This window comes from Sorex araneus, chromosome X, assembly GCF_027595985.1.
Source record: "Sorex araneus isolate mSorAra2 chromosome X, mSorAra2.pri, whole genome shotgun sequence".
NCBI classification, from domain to species: domain Eukaryota; kingdom Metazoa; phylum Chordata; class Mammalia; order Eulipotyphla; family Soricidae; genus Sorex; species Sorex araneus.
Window position 1 is genome coordinate 362,757,510 of NC_073313.1, and position 21,061 is coordinate 362,778,570.

The window sequence follows — 21,061 nt, forward strand, 5'->3', positions numbered from 1 at the left end:
TACTTATTAAACTGGGAAAGGGGATGGTTCCAGGGATCAAACCCAAGAATCATGTGCTCAGTCCCCATTAAACCCTGGAAGAAAACCCGAAGTCTCCAACATTTTGGTTACCCTCAAATAAAATATTTGAAAACCAAAGAAACTGTTTCCTTCCTCCAACAAAACAGCATAGGAGAGACCACTTGTATTCATTTATACCGTATGCCCAGACAAGCCTATAGTACCAATATCATGGCTTTTATTTTACAGAGTAGGAAACTAAGTGCACAGGATTCATTTTCTTTAAAAAGTAAGTGATAAGCCATACAGTTCTCTGAGAACAAGCTTGAGCTAGAGACGTTCAGAGTTGGATAGCCTCTTCTTTCTGCAGTGATCAGGAAGTTCACTGGAAGGTCAAGGGATGTCCTCTTACTGCTCTCCAATGACTAACATAATTTCATGTAGGTTAGTCTAATTTTATGCACCTCAGTCTAACCTCAGACACACTCAAGACTTTCTTTTTTCAAAGTATTTCAATCCAGTGTGACATGGTAAGGAAGGAGAGAAGCATTTCTGTGTTAACAAAAGTCAGCTTAAAAATATGCCATGTTTACTGTTATTTTTACTCAGAAAATCTCTCCTCAACCCTAATATTAAAATCCAGGCAAACAAATTTTGAGAACTCAAAGCAACATCCTGTCCAGCAGCAGAGCCTTCCAAAAGAGAGACCATCAAAACCAAAAACATGACCATTCTTCATTTAAGAAATCCTTGGGATGAAAGTATCTATCTTCATAGCAGTTTGGTTTATTTCAAAGGGTTGGCAGGTAGCTCTAGGCAGTGGAAAGAAACTATTTCTTATCCTGTTCCCATCAGAAGGGGCATTCAACTTCTGCTTCTTTTCTAATTCTACATGAACCTGCTCTTGTTTTTATTTGTTTGTTTTATTCCTGAACCTTATTTATTTGGGATAAATCAGAACACTTACCCTTGCCAGGAAGCTATAATTCCATATACTCCAAAATCACTGTTCAAATCCTGCCTCCTTTTCTCCATTAATAAAGACACAAGCCTAGAGACTCCTATAAGTCACAAATCAAAAACCTCCTATTGTGATTTGCCATCTAATGTCATCTTTGTTCTGAAGCAAATATGTTGGTGTTTCAAGACCAACATCAGCAAGGAAAGTTAGCCGGAATCCATTTCCATTTCCATTTTTATTTTTAAAAACTTAATTTCAGGGTTATCTTCCAGCCATCATAGAGTTAAATTGTACATAAAAAAGCAAGGATATTACAGGAAATTAACTATTCACATTTCTATTCCATGTGTATAAAAAAAAGGGCCAGAAAGTTCAACAGGCTGAGCGCATGCTTTTATACCACAGGCCTAGGTTTGATTCCCCACGCTACAGAGTCCCTGAACAGCACCAGGAGCAACTCCCTAGCCAGAGCCTGGAAGAGTCCCCAAGCACACGCAGGGGTGGGACAAAAACAAAAATAAAAACAAAAAGAGAGAAAAGAATGAAAAAGTATGCTGGATACAGTTTTTAAAATAAATCCATTGTATGCTGAGTACAGTTTTTAAGATAAATTCATTGTACTGAATGTGTATTGTTTTTTTAATGGACAGTCTCAAATCAGTAAGTCAAGTTTCTGGCTCAGCATTCTAGAACAGGAAGAGCACAAGGGGCCCTATTTAAACTCCAAGCCACCATGTGCAGTGTGAGGGCGGGGCGGAAGTGGGCGTCAGCGTGCACAGCAGCTGCGTGACGCATTTCCTGCTTGTTGTGGAGAAAGGAAAGCGCGAGGAGGAACGTGTGAAGCTGAGGCCAGGGCGCTGCGTCCGCAGCCTGGTCCTGCCGCCTCCCCTGTGCCGGCCCCAGGTGTCTGGACTTCCAAGGACCTGTTGGAACCTGGTGGATTGCTGTGACGTTCCAGGAGTCCAGAGACGCGCCTCACCCGAAGATGTTAAAAGACTGCTATTAACCAGGCGCGGCCTCCAGATACAAACTCCCGAGAACCAGGACGCCTCACAGAGAAAGTCCAAACAAGTGGTGGCCAAGCCCAACGTGGTGCTGTCCGATGAGAAGACACAGATATCCACCACAAACATGGCAGAGAAAGATTGAATGCGGAGGGGGAGGTTGAAGTCATTTTCTGATGGTCCATTGGATTGTGGCTTCACGTCACCCACAGGGTGTCTTCAGGGTATTTTTTGAGTGGACGAGACCCATTTTCATTCGACTTCTTTCGTGTTCTGGGGAACTTCCATTCTCAGGTTCTCAGGATTTACACCCGGGCAAGGAAGCTGATCATGGCTACTACATACCTGAGGCGACCAGTTACTACATGGACGAGGTGACCGTGCAGCCCACTGGCGTCCAGTGTAGACTTGAGGCCTCCTGGGTGGCCAGCGAGGATTTGGAACCTGGAAGCTAGTTAGAGTGAAGCCAGACGGTGAGGGCTGGGATGTAATACTCCGCTGGGAACTCAATATCTGTAGGGAAGGAAAGCTGAGGAAGGCGGTAGCCTGGGCCAGGGAGAGCTGCCCCGTGAGAAGCTCAATCTCCAGGGAGAATGAGGTCAGTTTTCCTGAAAATGTGGTATATATACACAATGGATGTGGTATATATACTCTTGGGGTCGTCAAGGAGCTCAAGGAGGAGTGAGGAGCAACTGAGCAGAGAGCCGTCCTTCTTGGTGAGAGGTTGTTTTCATCAAACGTTTGTAAACAGTTTGTCACTCCCTTCTTCTGGCCTATAACTTTTCTGTGGAAAAACATTATGAATGGTTTAGGGAGTTTCCTTACATGGGACTCTGCTGTTTTTCGTATTCAATCATCTTCGACTTATTATTTGAATTATCATGTATCATGGTGTACTTTGTTTTAGTTTGTTTTGGTTTGGGAGTCACACTGTGAGATACTCAGGGGCTATTCTGGGTCATTTGCTCAGGATTCACTCCTGGCTGTACTTGGGGACCATGTGGTACCAGATCAAACTCCAACATGCAAATCATGTGTTCTAGCTCCTTGAACAATCTCTTTTACTCAATTTGTATATTCTTAAGGGGTGTGTGTGTGTGTGTGTGTGTGTGTGTGTGTGTGTACGTGTGCATGTGTGTCAGAACTTTTTACTTTTTGAACTTCTGGATTTTTTTTTTTTTACTTTTTTGTTGAATCACTGTGGGTTGGAGCATTACAAAGCTGCTTATGATTGGATTTCAGTCATACAGTATACAGTATTCTAACACCCACCGCTGGACCAGTGTACATTTCCCAGCACCAGTGTTCCCAGGTTCCCTCCCATCACCCCACCCCACCCCCACCCTTTGCCTGCCTCTATGGCAGGTGCTTTCTCTCCTCTCTCTCTCTCTCTCTCTCTCTCTCTCTCTCTCTCTCTCTCTCGGCATTATGGTTTGAAATATGGATACTGAAAGGTTATTAGGTATAAATCCCTTTACCTACTTTCAACACTCAGTTCTTGTCCAGAGACATAATTTCTAATTATTATTGTCATACTGTTCCCCTTCTCTATCCTAACTGCTTTTTTCCCACACACACTTGTGGCAAGCTTCCAACCATTAACCATTCTTCCATGTCCCTATTTTACTTGGTCTTGGATATAGTCTCATACTATATTTCTTTTTCTTTCTTTTTTTTTTATCATACTATATTTTTTGATATGCCACAAATGAGTGCAGTCATTCTCTATCTGATACTCTCCTTCTGATTCAGTTCATTGAGCATGATACTCTCCATGTTCATCCATGTGTAAGCATTCTTTCATGACTTCACTAAAAATAGCACAGCAGTAGGGCATTTGCCTTTCACGCTGCCTACCCGTGTTCGATTCCTCCACCCCTCTCGGAGAGTCCGGCAAGCTACCAGGAGTATCGAGCCAGCACAGCAGAGTCTCAAGCTACCCATGGCATATTTGATATGCCAAAACAGTAACAATAAGTCTCACAATGAAAGACGTTACTGGTGCCCGCTCGAACAACTCCATGAGCAACGGGATGACAGTGACAGTGAAAGTGACACTAAAAATTTTTAGTGTTTGCACCTTAGATATTGTGATTTCTGTTTTGTTAAGTCTGTTTTGGATATGACTATACCACTCACTCATATCACTGATATAACTGAAGCCCTGGTGCTTATGCACCCATTGTTTCCTGTTCACTTCTTTAGCCCTTGATTTCTTTCTCTGTCCTTCTCTCTCAACACTTGGGGTAAAGGGTGATCTAGGCATCTACCTTTTACTACAACATTTCCTCATTCAGTATTATATGTCATCATCATCATCATCATCATCATCATCATCCTATTGATTGTCAATTTTCTCGAGCAATTTCAGTAACGTCTTCATTTGTCCTAGTAGCCCTGAAATTTTAGAAGCCTCTCCTTACTTACCCTTTCCAACAGTGCCACGTTGGAGGCTCTTTCAGGGTCAGGGGAATGAGACCCATTATTGTTACTGGTTTTGGCATATGAATATGCCATGGGAAGCTTTCCAGGCTCTCCCATGCAGGCAGGAAACTCTCGGTAGCTTGCCAGGTTCTCTGAGTGGGAGAATTAGGCTATAAGATGTCTCAAGGCCATGAAGCGCATGCTTCCTGGAGCTTGATTTTATAGTTTCTGGATGTTGGCCATTGATGGAATTGCATGGCACTGGGGGTAGTTTCTGGGTGTGACCGCCAAGCTACTGGAAAATGGGGGATCTGGGCAGAAGAGGCCCAGTCCTGATCTGAGCAGGCTTAGAGATCTCAGCCCTGGGTCCCACAGATAAGTGAAGTTGTACTGTGTTTGTCTTTCTTCTTCTGACTTACTCCACTCAACGTGATATCCTCTAGTTCCAATGAAAGGTTGCGGCAAATTGCATGGTTTCATCCTTCCTTGCGGCTGCATAGTATTACATTGTGTATATATACCACATCTTCATAATCCATTTATCTGTCATTGGATGCCTAGGTTGATTCCATATCATAACTATTGCACCGAGTGCAGCAATGAACAGTGGTGTGCATATGTCCTTTTGAGAGAGTGTTTTTATGTCCTGTAGACACCCAAAAGTGGAAATGCTGGATCATATAGCAGTTAAATTCAAAATTTACTGAGAACCCTCCATACTTTTTTCAATAGGGATTGTAACATACAATAACCCCACTAGCAGTGGATGAGGGTTCTTTTTTTCACAACATCCCTGCCAACACAGTTTCTACTATTTTTTATGTGTGCCATTCTCACTGGTGTGAAACGGTATCTCACTGTCATCTTCATTTCGATTTATCTGATAAGGGATGCTGAGACGTTTTTCATGTGTTTACTGGCCATCCACCTGTCATTTCCTTTCCCCATCTTTTTGATCACTGTATCACTGTCATCCCATTGCTCATCGATTTGCTCGAGCGGGCACTAGTGAGGTCTCCATTGTGAGACTTGTTGTTACTGTTTTTGGCATATAGAATATGCCATGGGTAGCTTGCCAGGCTCTGCCTTGCAAGTGGTATGCTCTCGGTAGCTTGCCGGGCTCTCCAAGAGGGATGGAGGAATCAAACCTGGCTTGGCCGCGTGCAAGGCAAACACCCTACCCGCTGTGCTATAAATTTCTTTTTGCAGACCTCTGTGAGTACTTTATATATCCTGAACTTAAAACCTTCATCTGATGAGTAGGATTCAAATATTCTTTTTCCCACTCACTTAGCTATCTTTAGGTTTAAACCCATTTTTTTTTGTCATGCAGAAGTTCTTTAATTTTATGTAGTCTCATTTGTTTACTTTTATTGTAGTGTCTTTGCCAGTATTAGATCATTGAAGTCACCTTTGAGTGCTCCAGATTTTTAGTGCCTTGCCTATATTTTCCTCAATGTACTTTATAGTTTCTGGTCAGATATCAAGGTCTTTGATCCACTTGGGATTGTGTGAGGGGTAAGATATGGATCAAGCTTTAATTTCTTACATGTAATTATCCAATTTTCCACCACTATTTCAACAATAAAATATTCTTTTCACTCACCAAATTGTCACATATTACCAAAATATATATTTCCTTCCAAATAATCCCTTCCATATGTATTCTTTACTCTACTTATGCATTTACAAGAAAAACTCCCCCACCCAATCCCTGAAGGTGAGAAAAGGGTGTGGGATATGTCTAAAGGTTAGTCTCACCTGAATGACAATCCCCGATATTCTGTGGTGAAGCCAAGAAGGTTGTCTGGGTCAGAGCCAATCCCATTGCCAGCCTTTGAAAAATACCAAAATCCATCAGTCGATCAGCAAGTCAGGGAAAAGAGACTTGGAATCTTTGGGGTCTCAAGCTCAGCTTGTGTTCTGTGACACAATTTCCCCAAATCTTGCTTTTACTTAACAGAGCCTATATTTTGAAATAGTCTCATGAGATTAATGGCCAAATGGAACCTTAGGAAGAAAATAGATTTGGGAAACTAAAATGCTTCACAAATGTGAGACACTCTTACGTTATTTCTACTATGATTGTATGCTTCTATGTCCTGTAAAAGAATGATTTTCACCCTGGTCTGCAGCTATAGAAATGAAGCCATTGTGTTAAAAAGATGGGTGCAGAGGTTTGATGACACTGCGCTGGACAGACTTATTATTTCCCAGTTTTCTTATCTCCCTCTTAACATTCTGTGAATCCCTCTCAAAGCCTTTGAAGTAGTGTGATAAAAAATGATGATCAAAACTGGGGCTGGAGCGATAGCACAGCGGGTAGGGCGTTTGCCTTGCACGCGGCCAACCCGGGTTCTAATCCCAGCATCCCATATGGTCCCCTGAGCACCACCAGGAGTAATTCCTGAGTGAAGAGCCAGGAGTAACCCCTGTGCATCGCCGGGTGTGAGCCAAAAACAAACAAACAAACAAAAAAAATGATGATCAAAATTAACCCAGCTCTATTTTGGGGAATTAGGAGCAACTCGGAATCAGGGATATGGTGGAATCTTTGCCTCTTTCCATGAGAGGCCAGGAAGAAGCAGAGGTGCACATCTGGGCAGCTTGTAAAGCATCAGTCCAGAGGGAAAAGGATACTCTGGCAGGTGGGTGAAGAATCTTTGAGTCAAGTGATAATATATTTTCTGTACGCTAAAAAGTGTCTTTAAGTGTTTAAACTCCACCCTCTGAGGTAATTCAGATTCAGTGCACTCCTGGAAATATTTCACTTGTACAATTGACAGAAACAGCACCAAAATCCTAACATTGCCCTGCTCTGAGATAGAGCGTGGAATGGGGCAGAATGGGGCCCAAAGTAAAAGCTTTATAGATAGAAGGGTGAGACCCCAGAGCTCCCCCTCTGCCCTCCATCCCCACCCGTGGGCACAAGCGTCCTTACAGTCAGAAAGTCCCCCAAAGCAGCCACAACTTTGATGTCTGCAGGTTTCAGCGAATGCACTGGAAAGACAGAGGAATACATCTGAGTCTGAGGAAAGGAAACTGCAGTCAGAGTCTAGTGCTTCATGGTCTAGGACGACAGGAAAATGCCCTGCACATGTATTGGACCAGGCAGGACTGGGGGTCCATGGGAAACACAGGAGAGTTGATAGGAAGTCAATGTTTCCCTTGAAGATATAAACAAATCTGGCCCTGTGTGGGGAGAGGTGCTGAGTGGGAGAAAGGATGGATGGACTCAGGACAGAGTGGATCACAGCCTTGTTTTGACACAATCTTGTGGGTTGGCAGCTGGAGCCTGAGTGCTTAACCAGATGGGCACCAGCTCCTAGGGGATGAAAGGCAGGACGTGTTGGGGCTGGACTGAGCTATCAGGGCGAGCCCATGTATACTGTACCGTACTACGGACAGGAACATAGGGACCCATGAAAATGGGCGAGACTTCTCGTGTGTCCTGACTGGTTTGGATGAAGCTGAACATTTTCCCCCTTCAAGCTGCCTTCAGAAAAATAATTTCAGAATACTGAAAAGAGCAGTTTTTCCTTCTCTCACAGAAGCCTGGCTGGTCTTTGACATGCAGATGGCGTTAGCCAGGCCTGACCTTTGATATTGTAAATTGTAGATATCAGGTGCAGGCCCAGCTTTATCTTTGGGATGTAAATCCAGGTGCCTGTAGAAGGTTTCAGTTTCGGTTTGTATCTTTTCCTTCTCAGTTCTGTATTCTTTTCCCGAGGCTATAGGCCTACCCATACAAGGAAACAATATGTTTCCATTGTCTCAATGTTCTCCCTGTAACATTTTTTGATGCCTTTGGTGACGTCACTATATTGCGCCCTTTAGAGGTACCATGATCAATCAATAAAAGGAGGTCCACGAGGCCTTCTGCCTTTGCTAAGAGCCAGAGCGAGCCTTAGTCCTCCAATCAGTGAATATTTCTTCCCCGTGCCTATCTCAGCGCCTCTGATTGCAGAACGTTCACGCAACAAGGACGTATCTGTGGCCCATTTTTAGGTATGTTGGATTTCCACCAAGAATCCTCATGTCAGGCCATTTTCTCTTCTGAAAATCCCAAGGAACATTATATTCTAGTCCAACGGTGAGAGTCAGTGATTCCAGAGGCTGGGTCAGTCACGTCACCCAGGGCCTGGGGAGCTGCCTCCTGTGAGAGTCCTCTGACACCTTACCCTTGCTCTGGCCTTCGCTATGGTCACATCCCAGGCATGAGATTTAGACACAGAGAACACAAGGGCCCTGCACATGAGTCCACCTAAAAGGAGGGAGGGCTCCCTTAAATGGCCCGACCTCTGGCCTGGCCACCCTGAAGTCTGCTGCGAAGGAAGGAAATCACCACAGGAAAATGGGGACAACACGATGACTCTTTAGAATAACCACAAGACAGGAAATAGGCAGGTCAGTTGGTCAGTACATGACATCTTGTCAGACTGTGGGGAATCCTGGATCTTGAAGAGTCATGGAGACTTACCTGAGGTGGGTATACTGGTGGAAGGGGAGGTGTCTTGGCATGTCAGATTGCTTCCATAGTTCTAAAGGTGGATAAAAAATTGTAACATGTCAGGGCTGAAAGGGACCAAATATACCAGAGCTTGCACCAGCAGATTCCTGGCCCCCACCCAGAGGAAGGGCCTGTGTGGGCATTTGACTGAGACTCCCTGGGAATCAGCAATGGAAATCAGCCTGGTTGGGATCTGCTACTTAGTTTAGACTCTTCCACCGATCTAAAGCAAGAAGTGGGGTAGCAGCAAAGTGAGGCCACATAAATGCCTGCATCTGCTGCAACTTTGTGAGGAAGAGTGTGACTTTGCTGAGATTGGGCTTTGACGAGCTGGCCCCCTTTCTGTGCTGTCCTGATAAGCCCCCTCCGTGTGTACTCTCTGCAGTGCCTGTGGGTGGAATTTATAAAACAGTGGAGCCACCTCCACCTGACGCCCAGGGGGAACTGCTGCCCACGCTTCTCCCTTCCCCCTGCATTAACAGGTGATCCCAAGGGCAGCAACTTGCAGGTACTGATAAGGGCCTCATTTCGCTGATCTTGTCCTTTCTTGTGCTCAGGAAAGGTTGGTCCTGGTGAATAAGGAAGAGGAAGCTAGTTCAGCCATTTCCAGAGTTCCCGCACCACTCTCCCTAACCCACTTGAGAATTACTGTTATGGGCTTTCCCACCGTCAGCTTCCCTGCTCCACATTCCCATATTCCTGCCCACCAGGCTCATGCTGCAGGCTCCCTCGCAGGAGGCACTAGGCCTGCCCGCCCACCCACAGGACAACTGAAACAAACACTCAGGGTCCCAGGAAGGACCATGTCTGCTCCATGCCTCTGACCCAAAGGGCTGGCGTGGCTTTCTCACCTCTTTCTCTACTCACACCTCAACAGATCACGTGAACCTCCTTATTCCCACAGTCCCATGGTCACCCATGCCACTTCCTCCTTCTAACACCTGTGTTCCTTCCTTCCCAGGGTAGAAAAGTTAGGCACATAGAGGTTATGCCTCAGCCAGTCCAGCTCAGGGGTTCCCAGTCCTAGCCCAGGACCTTTCTGCAACCAGAGGAAATGAAAGATGGCCAGGAAGTCACTGCAGAATTCCCACATCTTTCGGACAATTTAGCTCTCAGGAATCCAACCTGGGGCCTCAGACATGCGAAACACATGTTTTCCCACCGTGCTACATTCCTCATCTTTCTGAGAGCTTGGTAATAAACATGAGTTGAGGAAGAAGCTACTGCTTGTTCTCTCACTTTTCTAATGAATATAGCTCCGGCTTCCAGGAACCACCCTCTTGTCCTCTTTCACCCTGAAAAGATATTCATTCTGCCGTGTAGGAACTGTCTTACAAGAAATAGGGCATCCATCAGTCCCTTCCTGCCCTGGACATTCTCCCTACCCTTAGCCTTCAAAATTAGAGCTGGAAAGGGCTGTCATTTTCCTCCTCCTGCTTAGAAAGAGATTCGATCAGCCCAAATATGTTAAAATTATTGTGGCATGGAGGAGTCATGGAGCATTCGAGGGCTTCCCAGTTACTGATGTCTGCCATCTCTCAAAGTGTAACCAAACAGGGCATTGGGGCCTGGGTAACTAAATATGAAATAATCAGGAAGGAAGGTTGAAAACCTGAGAAGATATGATAGACTTTTCACAAGCAACATAAAATACTTTTATTAAAACCCTGACAAGGATATTTTCACTCTACCTGGGTGGGACATGAGAAAAGAATATTGCTTGTGAAATTAAGCCGTCTTGTCTTCTGGCCGACAGGTTCCAGCTGAAGCAAGAATAGGAATATGGGAAATGATAAGGGGTGTCAAAAGGGAAAGCCAGAGTGTTTGTCTGAGGAGGAGAAGGGAACAGAGAGGTCGTGGGGTTTCTTTCATTGGGGAAAGCTTGCTGAGTGAAGGGCCTCTGAGGCCTCTGAAAGCTTTCCCCAATCATCTTACCAGAGGGAGTACTCCACCCCCCACCCTGCCATCTTACCATGTTGTTCCAGAGGGCACTGGCTATGTGGCCATGACTCTTCTGACTGAAGTGGAAACAGTCAGGGGCAAAGTAAGTTAAGTCAAGCAACCCTTTCTGGTGACAGGGAGCAAAAGGGACTATGTTAGAGATGTCAGAGGACAATGAAGACACACACACACCAATATCCTAGACCTTTGTGTTCTTTACCTCAATCCGGGGCACTTCCAACCTTTCAAAGAACGGCTGTAGGACTACAGTGAAGTCATCCTTTGTGTCATAGCGCCCACTCTCCACTAACTGCTCAACCTGCTCCTGTGGGGGATGGGCACAGGGTGAGGGGATCTGCCTCTGCTCATCTCAGAGCAATGTCTCACTCCACATCCATCCCAGCTCTAAGTTTTATCATTTCTTTCCTTTGGCTGGGTTTGGTTTCCTTTTATTGGTCCTTTTATATGATCTTGAGCTGTGAAGTCAAGTTATCAATGGAGGCCGTTTCTTCCTTCCTGAGGAATACTTGGAGAGCTATAAATTTTCCCCTTAACACGGCTTTAGCTGTGTTCCATAGGTTCTGGTAGCTCGTGTCTTCATTCTTATTTGTTTCAAGGTATCTTTTGATTTCTTCTTTGATTTCCTTCCTGATCCACTCATTGTTCAACATTGAATTGTTTAATTTCCAGATGTTTGATTTGGTTGTCCAGGTCTGTGTGTGATTAATTTCTATCTTCAGCGCAACGTGGTCTGAAAAGATAGTTGATACAATTTCCATCTTCCTGATTCTATTGAGGTATGTTTTGTGACCCAGCACGTGGTATATTTTGGAAAATGTTCCGTGTGCACTGGAAAAGAATGTGTATTCTTTCTTTTGGGAGTGTAAAGCCCTGTATAGATCAATTAGCCCTCTCTCTTCTATTTCTTCCTTTAAAGCCAGTGTTTCCTTGCTGAGTTTTATTCTTATTGATCTATCCAGAGGTTATAAGGCGGTGTTGAAGTCTTCAACTACTATTGTGTTGCTAGCAATGTCCTCCTTAAAATCTGTTAGCAGTTGTTCTAAGGATTTAGCTGGTCCCTCCTTAGGTGCGTATACATTTAAGAGTGTGATTTCTTCCTGTTGTATGTAAACCTTGATAAATAGAAAATGGCCTTCGCTGTCCCTTCTAATCTTTTTCAACCTGAAATCTGTGTTGTCAGATACTCATCTGGCCACCCTAGCTTTTTTGAGGGAGTTGTTTGCTTATAGAATTGTTTTCCATTCTTTGAGTCTGTGTTTGCTGACTGTTCAGATGTGTTTCTTGTAGGCAGAAGAATGTTGGTTTCAGTTTCTGAATCCATTTTGCCACTCTCTGTCTCTTAATTGGTGCATTTAGACCATTGACATTGAGAGATATTATTGTCATGGGGTTTTGTTCCATCTTTCTATAGGGCTTGATTGTGCTTGTAGGTATTTTTCTTGCCTTACAGGAGCCCCTTTCGACTTCTTTTAGGTTTGGTTTTGAATCTATGAAGTTCCTGAGCTGTTGTTTATCTATAAAATGGTGTGTCATTCCTTTGAGTTTGAGTAAGAGTATAGCCAGACAAAGTATTTTTGGTGAGGCATTCATTTCATTGAGCTTTTTCACTATATCCCACCATTGTCTTCAGACTTGGAGGGTTTCCTGTGATAGGTGTGCTGTAAATCTAAGGGGTGCTCCTTTGTATGTGATTTCCTTCTTTGACTTTTTCTGCTTGCAGTATTGTGTCTCTATCCATGGCATCCATCATTCTATGATATGCCTTGGAGTGGTTTTATTAGTCTCTTTTAGCTGGCACCCTTCTGGCTCCTTGGATCTGGATGTCTGCATTCTCTAACTCTGGGAACTTTTCAGCAATAATTTCTTTAACTGTGGCTTTTTCATTGGGATTGCCTTCCTGTCCTTCGGGTACTCCAATGATTCTATGTTGTTCTGCTCAGAATCATCCCTAGGTCTCTGATTCGCCTTAGAGCTATTTTGAGGTCTTTTCCCATTGTTATTGTCTGTAAGCTTTTTTCAGCTTGTCTTCGAGCTCACTGATTCTGTTTTGGCTATAGCCATTCTACTGTTGAGGGCACCCACTGAGTTTTTTATTTCATCTACTGAAACTTTTATTACTGACACTTCTGAGTGTAGCTTTCTTATTTCTGCTCTCATATATTCCTATATTTTGTTGGCTGTCTGTTCGACTGTTTCTTTCATTTCCTCCTTTAATTTTCTGGATGTCTGCTCCCTTGTTTCTTTGAGTTCTTTGAACATCCTCAGCATCTCATCTTGGAATTCTTTATCAGAGAGATTGTAACCCTTGTTGAGGATTCTGGACTCCTTTCTTCATCCTCTCCTCGTAGTGAAGATTTGTGCTGTTTCTTCATGTTGTTGTGGTTGTATAGAGATAAAACCTTCTAGTTCACTAGCACTGTTCCCTCTTATTGTGGGAAAGGATTCTGGATGAGATCAGTTAATGGTGGTCACCTTTATCCCCTTCTAGAATACGTCCTTCCTCTCGAACATTTTTCTGTGATTTATGATAGGCATCTAGTGAGGCTTTGGAGGATGTGTTCTTTTACATTGGGCTTATACAGCTTTTTGTGTACAGTGGTCCTTTAGTGAAATTGGAGTAGGCCAGTGAACTAATGTCATATTGTATTTGAGGTGGCCAGAACCTTTTCCACAGAATTAGGTGATGGAGGTTGGGATGTGAGTCCAGAATACTTGGGAGGAGGTATGAGGGGCATGAGGGGCCACCGGATACACAGGAGGCCACTTCCATTTCTGCAGAGTCCACGCCCCCTACAGTGGAGGCCATACCTCCAGATGGTCCAGATGCTAGTCTCTGGCCACGGATGTGCAGAGAAGACTAGTGGCGGCAAGGTGGGCAGGCGCTGGGGCGGAACTGGGGCAGGAGTTCACAAGGGTCTGTCCGGGTGGCTGGCATTGCAGGGCAGAGCTCCACATCCATCCCAGTCTGGCCTTACAGTGCAGTACATCTGCCTGGGATCCCGCTCCTCAGGAGCCGGACACTTTTTAATCTGCCTCTGCCTCAACCGCAGCCACAGCCAGCTACCTGAGCTGGGCTATGTAAAGGGGAAAGGTCAAATCCAAATGTGAGGGTTTTGACCCTTTTTCAACCTACTGACATGATGTCAGCCTCTAGTGTGACTCATACTTGAATGTCACATTGGAAAAAATTATACCATCAAATATGTACGACATTGATATTTTCATTTGAAACATAGAAAAAATCTGCAAGGAACTTAAGCATTCATTTTTTATAATTTCAAATTTTTAATAATACCAATGGAAAGAAATTAGGATTTATTCAGCGAAGCCACCAGATTTCAAGAAACACAAATTGCAATGTCATATATATCAAAGTCATTCTCATAAAAGATGGGATAGCGCAAGAGAGGCAGATGGTCATTTGGTGGCTTTTTTCTGATTATGCTTACATTTACCTCTGCTTCCACATTTGTTTGAAAAATCTAAACTGTGTTAAAGACAGTGAACACCTGCTTCAAGCACTTGTGTGTGACAAGTACCAGGAATTGCCTCCAGCATTGCTGGGGATGGTGTCTCTGTCTAGCGCTCTCTCTCTCTCTCTCTCTCTCTCTCTCTCTCTCTCTCTCTCTCTCTCTCTCTCTCCTCTCTGTCACACACACAAAGAAGGAAAGGATGGAAAAAGAATTTTTTCATTGGGAAATTTTCCCTTTAATAAAAACTCCAAGGATTATAAAATAACATAATATGAGACTAACACCCAAGAACAGTAGAGACAAGGGCCAGCAAACTTGTTTCATGGTTGGAAGTCTACCTCATGAGCTGGGGGAGAAGGCAGCTTGAATAGATAAGGGACCACTAAATCAGTGATGGTTGGAGGGATGGTTCGGGATGGGAGATGTATGCTGAAAGTAGATAAAGGACCAAATGTGATAACCTCTCAGTATCTGTATTGCAAACCATAATGCCGAAAAGTAGAGAGAAAGTGTGGGGAAAATTGTCTGCCATAGAGGCAGGGGGAGGGGTGACATTGGGGCATGGGGGGATATTGCTGCGGACATTAGTGGTGGAAAATGTGCACTGGTGGAGGGATGGGTGTTCAATTATTGTATGAAACTCAAACATGAAAGTTTTGTAACTATCTCATAGTGATTCAATAAAAAAAATTTTCAGAAAAGGAAAAAAAAACCCTCTGAGATCAGTATAATCCCTTGGATAAAGTAATTTTAGCTTAGTTTAGACGATGGGCTGCAAATGTGCACCCAGGCAGGAAACAATCAGTAATTGACCCTACTGCTATACATTATAGGTGCTTACTGATTGTTTATCAAGTGACAACCATTATGCCAGCCTTTGCTCTTAATGTACCTGCTAACTTTTCTTAATATACCTGCTAACTTAAGAATTGACTCATCTTTCTGGTGCCAGAGTGCAAGGATGAGGGAGTAAAAATGTATTAAATAAATGACTGACCTGCTGGTCCCTTTGTTCAGGGCCTTCAAAGACAGCTTGCCACCTGGATAGCACAGTCTGTCTTGTTCTTTGTAACAAACACTGCTCTACCAAATGTCAAGGTGCCAATATGATCTGCTTTATTGTGGCAAATTTCCACACATTCAAAAGGCAAGCACATAAGCTCTGTAGCTCAGTGATAGAGTATATTCTTGGAATGCATGAAGCCTTGTATTTCCATGATGTCCTTACTGCACTAAAGCTTGGATACCATTTTGTTTGCTAGACCCTAGGGCCCCATTACTATGCATTTTTCTAGTGTCTAGTCATATACTCATAGCTTTCTAGCTCTTTCAGATATTCTTTCTAAACTTTAAATCTACTTAAATGAAGCAGAGTTGTTAATTGCAGTCTGATCTTGGGGCCAGAGCCCTGGCTGCCCTTCCTACTGAGATGTAGGGAAGAAGCTCTCCATAGAGGGAAGTACAGCTGAGGAGTCCTCAAGGGGACAGGGTGATGAATTCAGGGATGACAGATAGAAGTACACTTCCCCTGAGCCATGGGACCCTTCACAGGTGCCAATACCTGCCCCCCCCCACAAAGAATCTGCAGGGGAGTGTTTTTACTCCAAGGGTCCATGGACTTAAGGGCATCAAGCCTCAGACATGTGTCCCACTCTAGAAAGGCAGAAGGCTAAAATTGCCCTCCTGAGTGACTGATGTTGGGATGAACCCTTCACCACTTACCTGATACCTCTTATTCACTTCAGCAAGGCGAGCAAGTTGTGGGTCATCAGTAGAAAACAACATGAGACAGGGACATACACGTCTGCAGATAAAATGGAAGAGATGCCCTCACTCCACCAGCACTGAATACAGGAACGGAATAGGGACTCTAGCATAAGATTCAAAATGTTTACTGTAGGTATCCTAAGCCTGGGCAAAGGGAACTGACTGACCCAAATATTGGGTGTACAATAAGGAGCAGAACATTTCCCAGACCCTTCTTTGCTTGTGAAAGTACAATAGTTACTTCTGACAGCTGCAGGAGTTACTTTCACAGACATAAGTCACCTGATGTCTGAGAAGGACATGCATAAAGAAGGAACATTTTCTTTTAAAGACATAATAGTGATAACCACAATGGCAACATGTGCAGAATGTTTTCTGGACCAGGCACTTCAAAGGTATCCACTTATTTAATGTTTAGTGATTCTAGAAGTTATGCTATCATTCTCTTCATGTACAGGTAAGAAAACTGAGAGTCTGCAGAGTTAAGTCCTTAATATATTTCACTCAGCTTCTGCATGTGGGCGTAGACTTGAATTTCCTGGGCTCAGGCTCAATTCTGAATTCCTGGGGAAATGTCTCTGCATCTCTAAGCTGGCTGGCCATCTTGCTAAACTGGGCTTTTGGTTTTCATGATAACGTGAGCAAAGCAAGGATGATTCCACTTACACTCAGCACTTCAATAGCACAGCCAATGCGCCAGAGCAAAGGAGAAGGGGCAGTGCTGAGCAGTCAAGAAGTAGGAGAACCAGGGAACCCAGTCAACTTCATCCCACTCTCTGTAACCCAACAAATACCTAAGAGGAGACTTTACAGAGGCTGATAGCAAGAGACATTTGAATTCCATGGAATAGAATATAAACACCAAGACCCCCAGGAGGCCCAGAGGCTTGAGAGAACAGACAACAGGGGTGGAGTCAACCCCACAAAACAAATAGCATGATAATAAAGATGTTTAATGAGAAGCCACCTTTCTTCCTTCCCAGCTCTCTCAGGCTCTCTCAGGGAACTGGAAAGAGCTGGGTCGACAGGTAAGGTTTGTCATAGATCTTCAGGGAACTGCTAACTATCCCTTAATTTCTGAGAAAACTTCCTTTTTGTAAATTATTCATTGGTAAGTCAATAAACACCTGCTGAGTCCTACACCTTGCCTGTAGTGACTCAAGAAGCAGAGGACTTAGCTGAAGAGACACATTATTATCATCATCATTATCATCATCATCATCATCATCATCATCATCATCATCATCATCATCCTGTTGATCGTTGAATTTCTCGAGCGGTCTCGGTAACGTCTCCATTCATCCTAGCCCTGAGATTTTAGAAGCCTCTCTTTACTCGTCCTTCTCAACGATGCCGCATTGGTGGCTCTTTCAGGGTCAGGGAATGAGACCCAGCATTGTTACTGGTTTTGGCATAAAAATACACCATGGGAAGTTTGTGAGGCTCTCCCATGTGGGCAAGAAACTCTTGGTAGCTTGCCAGGTTCTCCGAGAGGGAGAACTAGGCTATAAGATGTTGCTTCCACTTCCAGGATCTTGGTTTTAAGTCTCTGGATGTTGGCCATTGGTGGGATTACACGGTGCCAGGGGAAGTCCCTGAGTGTGACCACCTAGCTACTGGAAAACGAGAAATCTGGGCGGAAGAGGCTCTATCCCAATCCAAGCAAGCGTGGAGGTCTCAGCCCCAGGCCCCACACATCTGGGTTCCTCTGCTGGTACCTTCATGCATGAGGCTCGTCCGAATGTGTGGAGAGGGGTCTTGAGCATGGTGTGGCTAGGCTCCGGAGGTCTTTGACTTTGGGAGCTCTGCTAGGGGCAGGGAGGAAAGCTGGAGCCCATCCCTTCCAAGGGGTCCCTGGGAAGACAGCCAAGCATGTGGGCAAGAGACTCATGGATACTAAATTCCCAAATGATTTGTTCAGGGAGTGATAGAGCTGAGGTGATTAAGTCAGAGAACAACCCTGTGATGTGAAGGGATGATGGTATAGAGAAAGCCTTGTAGGAGAATTACTGTCAGCATTTACACACAAAATGAAGGCTCAGCAAAGCTCTTAATGCTCTGTTCACAAACCTAAAGAAACTCAATAGTAGTGGTGATAGACAGGATAGGGAAGTCCCCCTCTCAACGCAATGGCAAAAGCCCACCTTGCAGAAAACAAGAAAAAGAAGGAAGTAAGGTTTGGTAAGACCTTCACCTATCTACAGCAACAGAACCAGAGAAGATCCTGCAGAAACAAAAGGCTGGGAAAGGAATTTTAAAGAAGACCATCACCACTCCCAACCCTACCCCCTTGGGCAATCTTCTTAGCAATGGACTTTGACCTAGGTAGAAGCCCCATGTGGGGGCAGGTTGAAAAACCCTATAAAGGCCCCCTTGAATAAAGGAAGGGCAAGCATATGCTGCCCAAGCACATGTGCTGCTTGCACCCATGTGACCGAGCACATGTGGTGCCTGAGCACATGTGTTGCCCGCACCTTGCCTCTTGAGATATGAACTTTCATATTTTTGTGTCTAATGATGGGATGTGTGTAGGTGCTCTCTCAGCCCTTGGAGAAGCCCGGGTTCTCTCTTGAGCACATTACTCTCCACTGTCTCCCACTTTCTCTTTCCCCTTCCCTTTAAAACCTCCATATAAATTCTGTTTTACTTCACAGTTTGTCTATTCCTGAAATTCTTTTCTGTGAAGAGAGACAAGAGCCCAGTAACCCTGGATCCGGGATGGCAGAGGCGGATCAAGAGAAAGTGACTATCTTTTTCCTCCACACTCCATATGAGCCACCCGCGGGGTCCAGCCGACATTAGAGAGAGACTTTAATATCCCTCTTTCACCACCAGACACACCAACCCGATGAGATATCAGTAGCGAGACAAGAGCCTAAGTGAGGAACTTGTTGGATATATAATGGGCTCTGCACACCCCCAAAACAAGAGTACACATTGTTCCCTAGTACCCATGCGATGATCTTCAGGATAGATTACATATTAGAGCGTAACACAAACATACATAAGTTTACAAATATACAAATTAAACTACCTTCTCAAACCACAATGCCATGAAAGTAGAAATTAACCACAGAAAGAAGATGGGTGAAAAATAAAACACTTGGAAGCTGAACAAAACATTGCTAAATAATAACTGGATCAAAGTGGAAATCAAAGAAAAAACAAAAAGATTCCTTGAAAGTAATGAGAATGAAGATATAGGCTCTCAAATCTATGGGACATAGCAAAAACTGTTCCTAAGGGCAAAATTCATTGTAATGCAGGACTTATATTAAGAAAGAAGAAGAAGCCCAAATCAAAAATCTTAAAATATATCTCAAAAATCTGAAGAATGAAGAGCAAAAACACCCAAAATGTACCAGGAGGAAAATAGTAAAAGCCAGATCTAAAACCAACAACATAGAAACCAAGAAATCAATTCAAAGAATCAATAATACTAGGAGCTGGTTCTTTGAAAGAATAAACAAGATTGTAAAACCTTTAGCTATTCTCATGAGGGAAAAAGAGAAAATGTTCAAATAAATGAAATCAGAGGTAAAAGGGAAGAATTACAATGGGCACTTCAGAAATTCAAAATATAATCAAAGATTACTCTGAACAAATTTATGCTGTTAAGCTGGATATCCCAGAATAAATGGGTAGATTCTTAGAATCATGTAGCTTCCCAAAGCTGAACAAGAAGGAAATAGAAGACCTAAACACAAGGCTTAATCAGGAATAAGGAAATTGAAACAGTAATTAATAATTTCCCCAAGAACAAAAGTCCCAGTCCAGATAAATTCACTGGAGAGTTCTTTATTTCATGTACTCCTTAAGCTCTTTCAAAATATTGAAGACACATGAATCCTTTCTAACACCTCCTATGAAGCTAAAGTATTACACTAATACTCGAAGCAGGCATAAGAGAACATTTCAGACCAATTTCCCTGATGAACATAGATGCGAAAATCCTTCAAAAATATTAACTGAAATCAATAACATAAAAAAATCATATATCCTGATCAAGTGGGATTCATCCCAAAGATAGCTCAACATATGTAAATCAATCAACATAATACACCATATCAATAAAAGAAAAGACAAAATCATATATCAATCGATACAGAGAAATCTTTTCACAAGATCCAACATCCATTCATGAGAAAAACCCTTCACAAAATAAGGGTTGAACAAACCTTACTCAAATTTGCAACAGTCATCTATAACAAGCTCACAAGACTTACCTGACTACACCAATAAAAAAGAAAAACAAATCAAAGGGATCCAAATTGGAAAATAAGTCAAATTATCACTATTTTCAGATGACATGATAATATACTAGAAGACCTACAGAGTCCACAAAAAAAAAAACTGTATCACTGTATCACTGTCATCCTGTTGCTCATCGATCTGCTCGAGTGGGCACCAATAATGTCTCCAGTGTGAGACTTGTTGTTACTGTTTTTGGTATATCGAATATGCCATGGGTAGCTTGCCAGGCTCTGCCGTGCAGGCGAGTTACTCTTGGTAGATTGTCAGGCTCTCTGAGAGGGGCGGGGGAATCGAACCCGGGTTGGTGGTGGGAAAGGCAAACGCCCTACCTGCTGTGCTATTGCTCCAGCCCACAAAAAAGCTACTAGAAACAATAAACCTATACAAGAAATTTACCAATTACAAACAAATACACAAAAATTGGTTTTGTTTTTATATACAAAGAATGAGTCTGAAAAGAAAGTTATCAAGGAGCCTATCCCATTTAAATAGTATCCAAAAACATCTAATATCTAAGGAGTTAAACTTACAAAAAGATATGGAAGATCTATATCATGATAACTTTAAGTCAGTTAAGAGATAGGTGACCTTAGGAAATGAAAAAATATCCCATGCTCATGACTTGAAAAGAATCAACATTGTTAAAATGACTATTCTACTAAAGCTATTATGTAAATTCAATACAATTCCCATCCAAATTCAGGTC